We start from the raw sequence: 12,929 nt of genomic DNA, 5'->3' as shown, positions 1-12,929 counted from the left end.
AGCCCAGGATGAACCAGACTGCGTTGTTCACTGAGAAACCAGATCCGATCAATTGGCAAGTAGTATCCAACCCCCAAATGGTCAGTCAGCTCTCCAAGAAAAATGGATGGAGCCATACAAAGCCAACAGAATTACAAATTTGGAAGGGACCTTGGAGGTCTCCTAATCTGCACAAGCAGGAGACCCTATCCCACTCCAGACAAGTGGCTGTCCAGTCTCTTCTTAAAAACCTCCAGTGATGGAGCACCCACAACTTCTGGAGATAAGCCATTCCACTGATTAATTGTTCTCATTGTCAGGAAGTTTCTCCTTAGTTCTAGGTTGCTTCTGTCCTTGATTAGTTTCTGTCCATTGCTTCTTGTTTTGCCTTCCGGCGCTTTGGAGAATAGGTTCATCCCTTCATCTCTGTAGGAGCCCCTCACAACATTGCTATCATGTCGCCCCTAGTCGTTCTTTTCATTAAACTAGTCCTATCCAATTCCTGCAACCATTCTTTGTGCATTTTAGCTTCCAGCCCCCTAATCATCTTTGTTGCTTTTCTCTGTACTCTTTCCAGAGTCTCAACATCTTTTTTATATTGTTGTGACCAAAACTGGATGCAGTATTCCAAGTGTGGCCTTACCAAGGCCTTATAAACCGATACTAACACTTCATGTGATCTTGTTCCGGCACTCACTGCTAAAGCCTGCCAGGTGAAGGGCCCTTGATCTGATACCACAAGAGTGAAATTTGATTGGCTTTGGACTGAGTGACATGTGATCCCAGCTATTGAGAAACCTGTGGCAACTTAAAAGTTAGCCATTTTATTAGGATATAGATTTTTTTGGGAGAAGACTCTTCTCAGATTTGGAGATGAGGTCCAGGAAAGTGTTGGGGTTGTTTTTTAAATCCACAGGACTTCCCAGTGCAGGCAGATTAATGTGAATGATGTAGGAATAGTACAGCGTCAGCTATATGAACACTGAAGGACCCTCATTATTCACATTATTATAAGAAAGAAATGTGCTTGTTTAGAGATTACACTAAGTCAGCTAAATTCCATTCTTGGTAATATATATCTTCTGAGGGGCCTAGCTGTCAAGGATGTAAAGACATGCAAAGACATCCATCTGAAACAAAAAGTTACTCATTATCCAAAAGCAGCCATGAATCTATGCATCAGCAGTCACAGAATTGAGGAAGGATGTTTAGCTAAAATAATCTTGTGAACTAGAAAATAATGAAAGAATTTAGTAATTAGAAAGTGTCAATTATCATGTAACAAAAGTATGTTAACCATATATGGAAAACTGCTGTGCTCGCAAAATCCTTTGTCTTGCAGATGTATAAAAGCAGTTGTATCAGAGCTCTTCTTGGTCCAGAATTGCAGATACAAATCTGGTTCTGAAACTGCGCAATAAAACTGTCTCTGGCTGACCCAGGAATGTTGTTTGGTCCCATCATTCCATAACAAGATGACTCACACATGACCCAGTCCTGCTGCAGATGTAGTCCTGACTGAGGGTGGGCTCTAGAAACAGCCCTGATTGGGTCTTGGAGCAGAAGAGGTGAAGAAGAGCAGGGGCTGCAAAAAGAGCACAAGCAGCCAAGCAAGGAAGGTCTCAAATGGCAACAGGAACGGTGGAAGAAACAGCCAGGACTCTGAATGCCAACTGAAAGTCCATCCCTTGGCTCTCCCTGGTTCCCTGGCTGCTCTGGCCAGATCCTGCTTTGCGGATTCGAAGCAGGCAGTACACACAAGTTTTGACTTCACAACAAGCAGAGTCACTGGAGACTTTGGTAGATGCTGCAGAGAGAATCCCTGCTATTCTCCAGGAATTTGAAACACTTAACATTTGCCTCTGTTGAAGGGATTGCCACTCGTGGGAACTTCTGCAGTTTTGCTCAGTTTGTTAGTCCTTAACTGCACTGCTAGGCTCTTGCTGATTTGAGGCAATCTTCGTAATGTGTTCCTACACTCCCGCTCCCAACCTCCCCAGCAGAATGCCACCTCTGCAGAAAGAGAAGAGTGATGCTTCTCTCTCCCCAAGGAGGGGAGCCCAATGAACCCCCGAGGGGAGGTGCCTCACTGGCCTCGTTCTCAGTGGGGCAGCCTGGAAAAAGAACAGAGGAGGGAAGGGTCCCAAAATGTTTGCACAGACCCACTTTCACAAGGCCAGAAGGTTCTCCGTTCTCTGCCCCCAGGGCCGTGCAAAGGATCATGTCTGGGCTGGGAGTGAGAAGTTGAGGACTACATGCCGAAAACCTAGGGGCGGGGGGTGGGTGGGTTTGCCAGAGCAAACATCAAACTGATTGCATCTAATTTGCATCCTAACCACATGTAATTGAAGTGAAATAGTTAACATAGTGCACAGGGGGTTTTTTGCCTGTCAAATTGAAATAGCCTTTGTGTAGCAACTTCTGGGATGTCTCAACCAAGATTTTCAGGGTCTCACAAGGCCCAGGGGTCTAAGGAGGTGGGAGATCCCACCATAGTTGGCTGGGCCAGGCAGGTTCTGAGGCTGTATCAGGTGCTCTTGTGCCTTGCTGCAGAGGCTCTCGCCTGGCCTGGAAATGATTTGCAACCTATCCTGGCAAGACCAAGCAAATGTCAGGATGCCCCTGGAGTTTGAAGGTTGTGGCAGAAGACTAGGATAAGAAGGAGGCTCAACTAGATCTATATATTCTGGCCCTCCAGGAGAAGATACAGCAGAAAGCTCCATCTTGCAGGTGGCCATGACCAGATGAAGTGCTTCAATAGAGAAGGTGCAGACAGTAAGCCACAATGCACATCCTGGCTTCTTAAATAAGGCTTTGTGGCCATAGAATCTTTTCATTATCCTAACGAAGGAGAGTTGGAGTTATCTGAGTCCCATTTCCTGCTAACCTCTTGGTTGGTTGGGGGTTCCCTATATTGTCTAATCACACTAATTGATTTCCCTCATTTAACCCCAAAGAGAAAAACATTGACAGATCCATGCCAGGTAGGGAAGTGAGCGGTGCAAGATAGGAGTCCTATGGAATCTGCCTTTGGCTGACTTTGGGGTACAGAAAAATTGATGTTAAGTTTGGGGTACTATCAGTGATTTCATTTAATTTTCATTTAATTTCATTCCATTCAGTTAATTTAGATTTTACTGGATTGAGTGAATGCTCCCCAAAAAGCATCAATTTGATAACTGAGCCTACAGTGTTGTTGTGAACACAGCCAACATTGGCATGACAACAGGTGGGATGGAAGCCTCAGTAATTCCAGAAGAACTACAGCTGATGGGACACAGGAAAGATGGAGGCACAGCTGTTGGTATACTGCAAGTCTGGACACATTCAATAATATGATTTGAAAAAGAAATGCTGATTAAAACTAATTTTATCCAAGTAAGCCCCCAAATTAGCAGTTTTTGCTATAAACTTTTGAGGCACAACCAACCCTCAACTTTCAAGGAGAGGCACTAATCCTAAGTGACCATCAGATGGAGCCACAAAGTCCCTAAATTGTCCCTATGTTCAATGTGGCTTTAACCAGGGCATGTGACCCGTAGCTAAGAAGACCTTCAGAGGAAGAATGATCTCGAAGGCCACAGTCCCCAACTCTCCAGAGGTTGCTTTTTTCATAGACCTGTAACCCAGAAAAGCATCTCACATTCAAAATCTGCTATAAGGTTTACTTTATTTTATTTTGGAAAAGAAACCCTCTGAACTCTGGTTTTTCATGATTCTGACTCAATATGCACCCCCAAAAGTCAGGCTGGCTTCACTTGGTTCGTGAAAAGAGATCTCGAAAACCATCCGTGTCCATTTGTTTCAGGGGTGCTAAGCCCCTTTGCTTGCTGAAACAAAAGGAGAAGGGAGGAAAGTTAGATGACCGTGAACTGCTTGGGCTGGAAGAAGGGCGAGAAGGCTGGCACTTTCCTCACAGATAAGTGAGCGGGTGCTCCTCAGGTGGGCTCGGCTCCACTTGCAGTTGCCAAAGGGATCTGGAGCTAAAAAGCACTGGCCTCTTCTGGGCAACCAAAGAAATGAATGGAATGCCTCAATGGCTGTTGAATTTATCTAGACCCTTTCCAGTCGGGCTTCAGGCCTGGATACAGCACGGAAACGGCATTGGTCGCATTGGTAGATGATCTCTGGAGGACCCGGGACAGGGGTTGCTCCTCTGTCCTGGTCCTATTAGACCTCTCAGCAGCTTTTGATACCATCGACCATGGTATCATGCTGCACCAGTTGGAAGGGTTAGGGGTGGGGGGCACCGTGTTGCGGTGGTTCTCCTCCTTTCTCTCTGATCGGTTGCAGTCTGTGTTGACAGGGGGGCAGAGGTCGACCCCGAGGCCCCTTGTATGTGGGGTGCCACAGGGGTCGGTTCTCTCACCCCTTCTGTTCAACATTTATGTGAAGCCGCTGGGTGAGATCATCCGTGGTTTTGGGGTGAAGTATCATCAGTATGCTGATGATACTCAGCTATACATCTCCACCCCGGACCACCCCAATGATGCCCTTAAAGTGATGTCCCAGTGCCTGGAGGCTGTACGGATCTGGATGGGGAGGAACAGACTCAGGCTCAACCCATCCAAGACTGAGTGGCTGTGGTTTCCGACGTCCCGATATAGTCAGTTGGTGCCATCACTGACTATTGGGGATGAGTCATTGCCTCCCACGGAGAGGGTTCGCAATTTAGGCGTCCTCCTGGACTCACGGCTGTCTTTAAAAGAACACTTGACGGCTGTGGCCGGGAGGTCTTTTTATCAGGTTCGCCTGATTCGCCAGTTGCGTCCCTTTCTGGATCGGGACTCGTTAAATACGGTCACTCATGCCCTCGTCACTTCACGCCTGGACTACTGTAATGCTCTCTACATGGGGCTCCCCTTGAGGAGCACCCGGAGGCTCCAGCTGGTCCAGAATGCGGCCGCACGGGTAGTTATGGGAGCAGCATGGCGCTCCCATGTGGCTCCCCTCCTGCGCGAGCTGCACTGGCTCCCTGTGGTCTTCCGGGTGCGCTTCAAGGTCTTAGTTACCACCTTTAGAGCGGTCCATGGCTCAGGACCAGGGTACTTACGAGACCGCCTTCTGCCACCAATAGCCTCTCACCGCCCAGTACGCTCCCATAGAGAGGGGCTTCTCAGGGTGCCGTCAGCCAAACAGTGTCGACTGGCGGCCCCCAGGGGGAGAGCCTTTTCTGTGGGGGCACCCACCCTCTGGAACGAGCTCCCCCCAGAGATACAGAAGATTCCGGATCTGCGCACTTTCCGCCATGCCCTCAAAACATTCCTGTTTCAGCAGGCCGGCCCGGCCTAACTTTCCCTTTATATTGCTTTCGATTTTATTTTAAACTGGGATGTCTTGAATTATCTAGGACCAGAGTGTTTAGTATATTTTAATTGGTTTTTGTTTAATTAACATTTGTATTACATGTATTTTTTATCGTTCGCTGTTCACCGCCCTGAGTCCCTCAGGAATAGGGCGGTATATAAATTTAATAAATAAATAAATAAATTTGTTTTTTAAAAAAGCAGTTGGCTGCTCCCAACAGCGGCTTTTAGAGGACCAACTCCCAATACTAAGTGGGAAATCACTGCCCTTCTGCATGGATCCCTGAGACGGATCCCCACCTGCCCACCCAAACTTCCCTTTCTGAATGGAGATGGAAAACGTTGGGACTTGCTGCTTGAGCTGGATATCTCTCAGAAGAGAACGTTCATCCTTGCATGGAATTGAAAATCAGAAGATGGGGAAACTAAGGGCCAGGCTCACACTTCATGCCATGGTTTGCCCCACTGGATGAATTCATGTAATGCCACACTTGTGGTTTAATGTGTTGCCTAAACCCTTGTCTGAACCTTGGCTCCACTGGCCTTAAAAATCTTCCAGGGTAAGGAACCATTCTTGCAAGGGATTCCTTATTCAGATGCATCTAACTGAAACCCTTCAGCTATATTGAACTACACTTTCCACCACCTCCATCAAACAAGGTCCTGTTGTCCATACAGTGGTTACCGAGACATCTGCAGCACACAAAACCAGACACGGCTGTGGGCTGTGGGCTGTGGGCTGTGGGCCTCCACAGCCTTTCTCCCAGGGACTGCCCTTGCCTATCTGATACCAGCTGACAGGGCCTCTCTTGAACAGATTGTAGGCTCCCCATGGGATGGTGCTGCTGCCAGGCGTCTTGAAGGAACAAGAACCGGGGGCCAGCCATGGCTGCCTAACAAAACAGCATCAAAGGGAACCAACACTGGACTTACTTTCTTCTTCTCGGCCCTGGACTGTGCTCTTCGTTTGCTGGAGGGGGTGGAGAAAAACAAGTGGGAAGGCAGTTAGTGACCACCCTCTCATCTTTTTCACCCACTCCCATTGAGAGACAAGGACCTTCAAGCCAAGAGAATATTCAGCTTTCTTCCCTGGGGCAGGAAAATCCCCATGCCCGAGTCTATGGAAGCCTGTGGAATCACCCCTCCCTTCTAGTAGCCAGAAGAAGATGAAGCAGGTAAACAACATGTTGGACTAAGAGCTGATGGGATGCTGGGTGAACACCAACCCTGGTCTTGGCTAAACTCCTTCTGAAAGTGAGATTCACCCAGCAAGACCTTCTTCTTCTTCTTCTTCTTCTTCTGGATTTTTGAAAAGATCCTTTCCTTTCCTTTCCTTTCCTTTCCTTTCCTTTCCTTTCCTTTCCTTTCCTTTCCTTTCCTTTCCTTTCCTTTCCTTTCCTTTCCTTCCCCTTCCCCTTTCCCTCTCCCCTCCCCTTTCCCTCTGCTTGAAGCTTGATAGGGCATTGCTGGGACCCAAGGTCAACTCACTGCAAAGCAAGACCAGCAGAGCGAGCAATCATTTCTCCCAGGCCTTTGGGAAACCTGTTGGCAAGACTCACTGACCAAAAGAAACAACCAATTTCCTTGACGGCTCATGGAATCTGAGGCATCTCCATGGTTTCTTTTCTCAGGCAGAGATGCTCAAGGACCTGGGAGCCCAGTGGATCCCTTTTGCTCCTTGCTTCCTTAGAGAAGTGGATTCTCTCTCATTAAGTTGCTGCTAAACAATCTTCTAGCTTCTGTCTTGGCCTACACAGGCTAAGCTAGCTGATGGCTCTGGTTGCAATTGTCCCAACTCTGTAACCCGAGGACATTTCCCTACTTACCTGCCCATCTTGTTTTACTTTAGTGACAGGCTGGGGCATCACTTTCTCCAGTCCCTGAAGGAAACACTTGAACAGGCTGTTGGGGAGGGAGAAGAGTCTCATTAGAAGGACATCCAACTTCTCCCCAGGGCGCCTTCCTGACAGGAGGCTGTGTGAGGCAGCAGGGCAAGTTCCCAGCTCTTGTCTCCCTCCTCCGCTAAATCATTGGGTGCTTGCTAAGAATTGTGCTCAGGCTCTTGGTCCTCCCAGGGGAGCGTAGCTGCTCTTGACTGCTCCTCTGTCTTCTCCTTCCTGGTCAAACCATCCCTGGACTCAGGGAAAAAGCAAAGGCTTTTTACAAATCTATTTTCTCTAGCTCCAAAACTTGTGATCCTTTATGTAAATGTGAAGTGAAAAAATAAATGCATTTTCTTATTTAAAACTGGGTTCTTTCCTCCTTCTTGCTTCTCCTATGTCCTTACCAGAGCTTAACGAATCTTTTTCATTTATTCTGTTTTTTCTTCATCATCCGCTTTGTGCCCATGATCAGACTCTGGGAAATGCCAAGGAAATGGGGGATGGGCTGGGCTCTCTTGGTGCAGTCACCAAAAGTTGCTTCTTACCCGCCAGGTACCCCAACCACCGCACTGCAGCCTCACTCCTCCAAACCCCAGTTAAACCAAGGCTGTGACCCACTGAGTATCCACCTGGTCTCTTGGGCCCTTTCTGACTCAGGAGTGTGTGTGTTCTGGAAGGCCCCCCTACCTTTGGGCCCCGTTGCCTCCAGGTCTCTGTGGAAAGAGAGGAAGGCTGAGGTAGGACTGCTTGTCAGAGGTTCCATTCATTGCTCCAGTGGAACTGGGAGGACTGCCTGGGAGAGGGTCACTCTGCGACGTCACTCGACCGCTCCCTTTTAAATCAGCTGAGGATGATTTACACACAGGAGGAATTGAGGTTGGGGCTGTGCTACCACCAAGCCATCAGAATGTTTTGGTGTTAAAATTCCATTGCAAACACTCAGCATGGCTTTCATTGGTTAAAAAGGCAATACACAAAAGACAGTTGTAAAATCAATACAAATAATAAAATAAAATAATAAAAATAAAATATAATTATTTTTTCTAAATAGAAAAAGAAATACCCTTGCCTGACTTTCCTTCTCAAGGAAACCTGAAAGTAGAACTGATTCTAAGGACTAATGTGCAGCTCAAAGGAGGCTTAAGGGACAGAGAAGCTCCGAGGTGCTTGGCACCAAAGAGCTGAGGTGGCACAGTGGTTAGAGTGCAGCATTGCAGGCTACTTCAGCTGACTGCTAGGTGCAGTTCAGCAGATCGAATCTCACCGGCTCAAGGTTGACTCAGCCTTCCATCCTTCCGAGGTGGATAAAATGAGGACCCAGGTTGTTGGAGGCAAGAAGCTGACTCTGTAAAACCGCTTAGAGAGGGTTGTAAAAGAACTACAAAGGGATATATAAATCTAAGTGCTATTGCTATTGTTAATGAGCTTCCAGGGTCAGGACAGGGCAGATTTTCTCCGTTTTCCCAGACTACCAGGAGTGAGATTTGAGTTTTCAGTTGCAACACCCTCTCTGACTCTGAAACCTCAAATATTTCCTGAGATCAAGGCCAGGTTGCCTGTTGGTGCCATCTTTTCATGATTCTGATTATTCAGGTGCTGGATTCATAGCTCTCTACTTAGCAGTTGTGAGAAGTGTGAGTTGTCAGGTTCAATGGCCAACAGCAAGAGAGGCTTGTTCCTGACACCATTCAGGGAAGTCCATGGAAAATATATAAAGCCAGGACTCACCCCCATCCCAACCGGGATAAATAAATCAATGTTGTGTTCCATCAGGGTTTAAGGATCATCAAGGCCGCCTCCCACCCACCCCTTCAATATCAGAGGGTTAAGCACTCACCTTCAGCAGCTCTTCCTGGGATCCTTTCCTGGTGCAGAAAGACAGAAGAATAAAACGAGCATCCAAATCACAGGACTGTCTCAGGTCCCCCAAGAACCGAAAAAGCCATCATGGCCCCCACACACCTGGGGTCCAAGGGCTCTGAGGAGTGTATAGCAAAGGTGCAACAACTAAACCTCAATTGCTCTGAAATCCATCAGTGACACACATTAAAATGATGCCAGTTATATTCAATGCAGGTTCTTGAGCTTCTTAAGCAGAGAAATTGCACGAGCTCAAGTTTCTGTGTGATTAGAAAGAGGGAGTGCTGGCCATGGAAATTCAAACAGAACAGGTGTAGGGGTCCTGCTCCCCTCCAAGCCCCCCTACAATATACACTTTGGCAACAATTAATTTGTGACCTAGATTGTCCGTGTGTGTAAGTGTGGCTAAAGGACAAGACACACCGCATGGAAAGCCACTGGGAGCAGGCAGAAGCAGGAGGATGCTTCCTGGTGAAAACTTTCTCCTGATGCTTCAAAGTTTGACTGAACTGGGGTCTTGGCTGGGCTGGAACTCACCGACGTCTGCAAAGCCTTTAAACACCCAGGTGGAGAAATTGACCCAGCTCAAAAATTCTCATTGCACATTATCATAATCAAGGTTTAGGAACATACATTTACACAGATATGATTTTCTATCCCTATGGATTTTGCTTGAATGTACCCAAGAGTTCTTGATTTCCTGGCCGGATAAATTAGATGATGCATTTGCCTCCCTTGCACTCACCTCGGCTTTTTTCCTGTTCTCTGGCTGAGGCATTAATTTTTCAAATCCTTCCATCAGCCAAGTAAATACTTTCCCCCCATTGCTGGAAAGATAAAAGAGCCCTGATTAAGAACTGAGGCAGCTCCCCCAGGCATAGGGACTCAGGGCCTCGGGCTGTAATCAACAAAAGTGATCCAACCCCAGCCCCTCCACCCCTACCCCTACCCCTACCCCGCCTCTGCCCTCTCCTGCAGCTACCACGTTAGATGTGGGTGGGTGGGCTCCAGCCCACCAAAGACTTCCCAGGGGCCCATGGAACTGCATTTGCCTCAGAAATAAGAGCACCGGGTAGGTCCGACTTGGAAGGTTTTTTAATCTAAGCCCAGAGGAAGCTCGGAGCCCGGAGGCGCTTACGTGTTATCTGGGGTGTTGCTGTCACTGCTGGACTGCACTTCAGACTCTTCTTCTGACTCAAGGACCGTAATGGCTGAAAAGGAGAAAGGCGCCTGATGACCCCATGCATGGAAATGAAGCCAGGAGCTCTAGGCCACCTGCTGCTTCCAAGAAAGACACGTGGCTGACATTTACCTAATTCCTCCTCTTCTTCATGGAAGCTTTGGATTTCCGTCTGAACACAGACAAAAAACAGTCCTTGTTACCACCAGCACCAGGATTCCCGCCAGGAATTAAACCTCCAGGGAGGAATTCAAAGACAGAAACCGGCGTGTCCTGCCTCACCTCTTCTGGAATATCAATGCTGGCCTCCAGGACCTGGGAGCTCTCCGGCAGCTGTGGGATCATCTTCTGCAGCCTCTGGGAGAGCCAGAAGAGCAGCCCCTGGCCAGCCCTGGGAGGAAGCGGGAGGAAGCTGATGTGGAAGCGCCAAGGACCGGAACAATGGAGCAGGCAAGTGAGGTCATTTGGCCAGAACTGCTCTACAATAACAGGCAAAACTGCAGCTCCATTGGGATTGTGCATCCCAGCCCCCTCAGAATTCCACCCTGGGCCCTTCTTACCTCGGCCCTTCCTGCTAATACTCTGACATTTGGGCTCTCAGAAGGCAAGACTGGCACAGGCCTCTTCCCCTCTTTGTCCTATAAAACGGATTTCAGCCAGCAAAGTGATCCTTTCTGCACCCAGAGCAGACTGTCCCACATTGGACAGCAATCCACACTGTCCCTGCAGGTGGTCCAAGAGGCCTCTGGGGAAAAGAGTGGCCTCCTTTGCCCTGAAAAGGAAGCAGCCAGTACCTTTCCCTCAGCAGCCACAGGTCCATGGTGCCCAGGCCTTCTTCTGGGATGGATGCTATGTGAAGAAAAAGAAAAGCTGGTGAATCTTTGGGGTGACTGAGACAGCAGCAGGAAGTCTGGAGGCCTCTTGCAAACCTTTCTCCACACAAAGCGCTGCCTTAGATAAGAAGCCTAATCTTTTTTTTAAAAGATGCTGAAATAATATCAGGGTGAAAGGGCATCCTGCCATCCACCAGACATCTTGTGAATAAGTAAATATTACTCCCAAACTGGGAAGGGGGAGACCCAAAGGAGGGAAAGGAGTATCCCAGGAATCAAGTGTGACTCTTCCCCACTGGGACCGGGCAGAGCACATCCTGTAGGACTGGCAGAGGGGCAAGGACTGCCCTGGGATGTTGGGGGCAGCACCTGGCACAGCCTGGGCACAGCCTGGGCACCTGCCCATCAAAGCTTTGATGGGGAGCTGAATTACCTTCTGCTGGATTGCAGCAGTCTCCTTTTGGCAGCTTTAAGAAAAGAATGAATTACATGAAACATCAAGCAGTGGAACATGGAACAGCCAGCAGGAGGCCCTGACTCCATCCTCGTCACATTGTTCTGAGTGAATTCTGCAGGGCTTCCTGAGAACATCAGCCCTTGAGGGAGGGAGGCCAATCTGGTCAGCCCTTCAAGGAAACCAAAGTCATACATGCCAAGACTATTTTTATTATAAGGTCACAGTAACAACATCTTGCAAATCTCCCCCCACCCCTTATCTTCATAAGAACTAGAGGGGGTCTCATATGAGACATTTTTTCAGTTATGATTCTGGCCCAGACTCACATTTTTTTTTAATCTTTTGCTATCTTAGTGCTCTCTCTTCCTCCTGTTCCTCAAGGTTATTCCTTATATTGACTGCATTTTGTGACTTTTTAGTTACAAAAACAAGCTGAAGCAACAACAAAGGCTGATCCGGGTTCAGGAACAATTGAAGAAAGAGTGGCAGACCCAGGGAGGCCTTTAATGTGCCGACTGGCTTTGAGGACACCCAGTGACGGAGATCCTGATCAGTAGGTCCCATCCAGCTCCGATCTTCATCCAACCTCTTTCCCAGTTCCAAAGCCCCTTTGTGCTAATAAGCAAAGTTGAGGTGCTGGAAGCACCACTGGATTGTCTGCTCTGTTAATGTGTGTGCGTATATGACTCGGTTTCCTTTGGTTGTCCTAAAGTCTGTTGAACTTCAGCTGTTTTCATTCCTGGGCAGACTGACTGAGGTTCTCTCCACACCAAGTGGGGGCATCTGCTGGCTAACTGTCTCAGAATAAAACGAATAAAGAAAAACAGAGTCTGGCAGTTCTATGCATCGCGGGATCCCAGCAGCTGTTTTGCCATAATGTATGCTGCAGTCTATCCCATTAAGCCCCTATGTGGCGCATTCACTAACGCATGTTAGGTGAATGCTGCCACGCTGCCACAGCCTGTTTAGCCACCAGCAGCCAAGTGGCCAGTGCAACTTTGGACCACGACACAGAATGACCCAAGTGTTATTCCCCCACTGTGAGCGGTCCCCAAAAGGTTCACTTTTCCTTGGGAAAAATTGGAGAACTGACTGGGTTTTGTGCACCCTCGTCTGGCACTGGCATTCTGTGCAGGTAAGAGAACTAATAATAATAATAACCTTTCTTGTCACTGCACAACATATGTACAATGAGATTGGTGGAGCTCCCTCAGTGCATACCTCCAACACAATACAACTCACAGTGAAACAGAAAATCCCTAACCCAATAAATCGTATTAACAAAACACCCAGTCCTATTACACCAGTGTGAACATGTTGCACATTGCGCCGGCCCTTCAAGTCCATCATACTACGTAGTTATGATGTTATTTCGCATTCAGGAGTCTGACAGCCCATGGATAAAAACTGTTCTTTAGCCTGTTTGTGCAG

This window comes from Pituophis catenifer, unplaced genomic scaffold (genome assembly GCF_029215685.1).
Source record: "Pituophis catenifer annectens isolate HBS135680 unplaced genomic scaffold, rPitCat1.0.hap2 SCAF_13, whole genome shotgun sequence".
Classification (NCBI taxonomy): Eukaryota; Metazoa; Chordata; class Lepidosauria; order Squamata; family Colubridae; genus Pituophis; species Pituophis catenifer.
The sequence above is the reverse complement of the archived record's forward strand: the minus strand, read 5'-3'. Positions refer to the sequence as shown.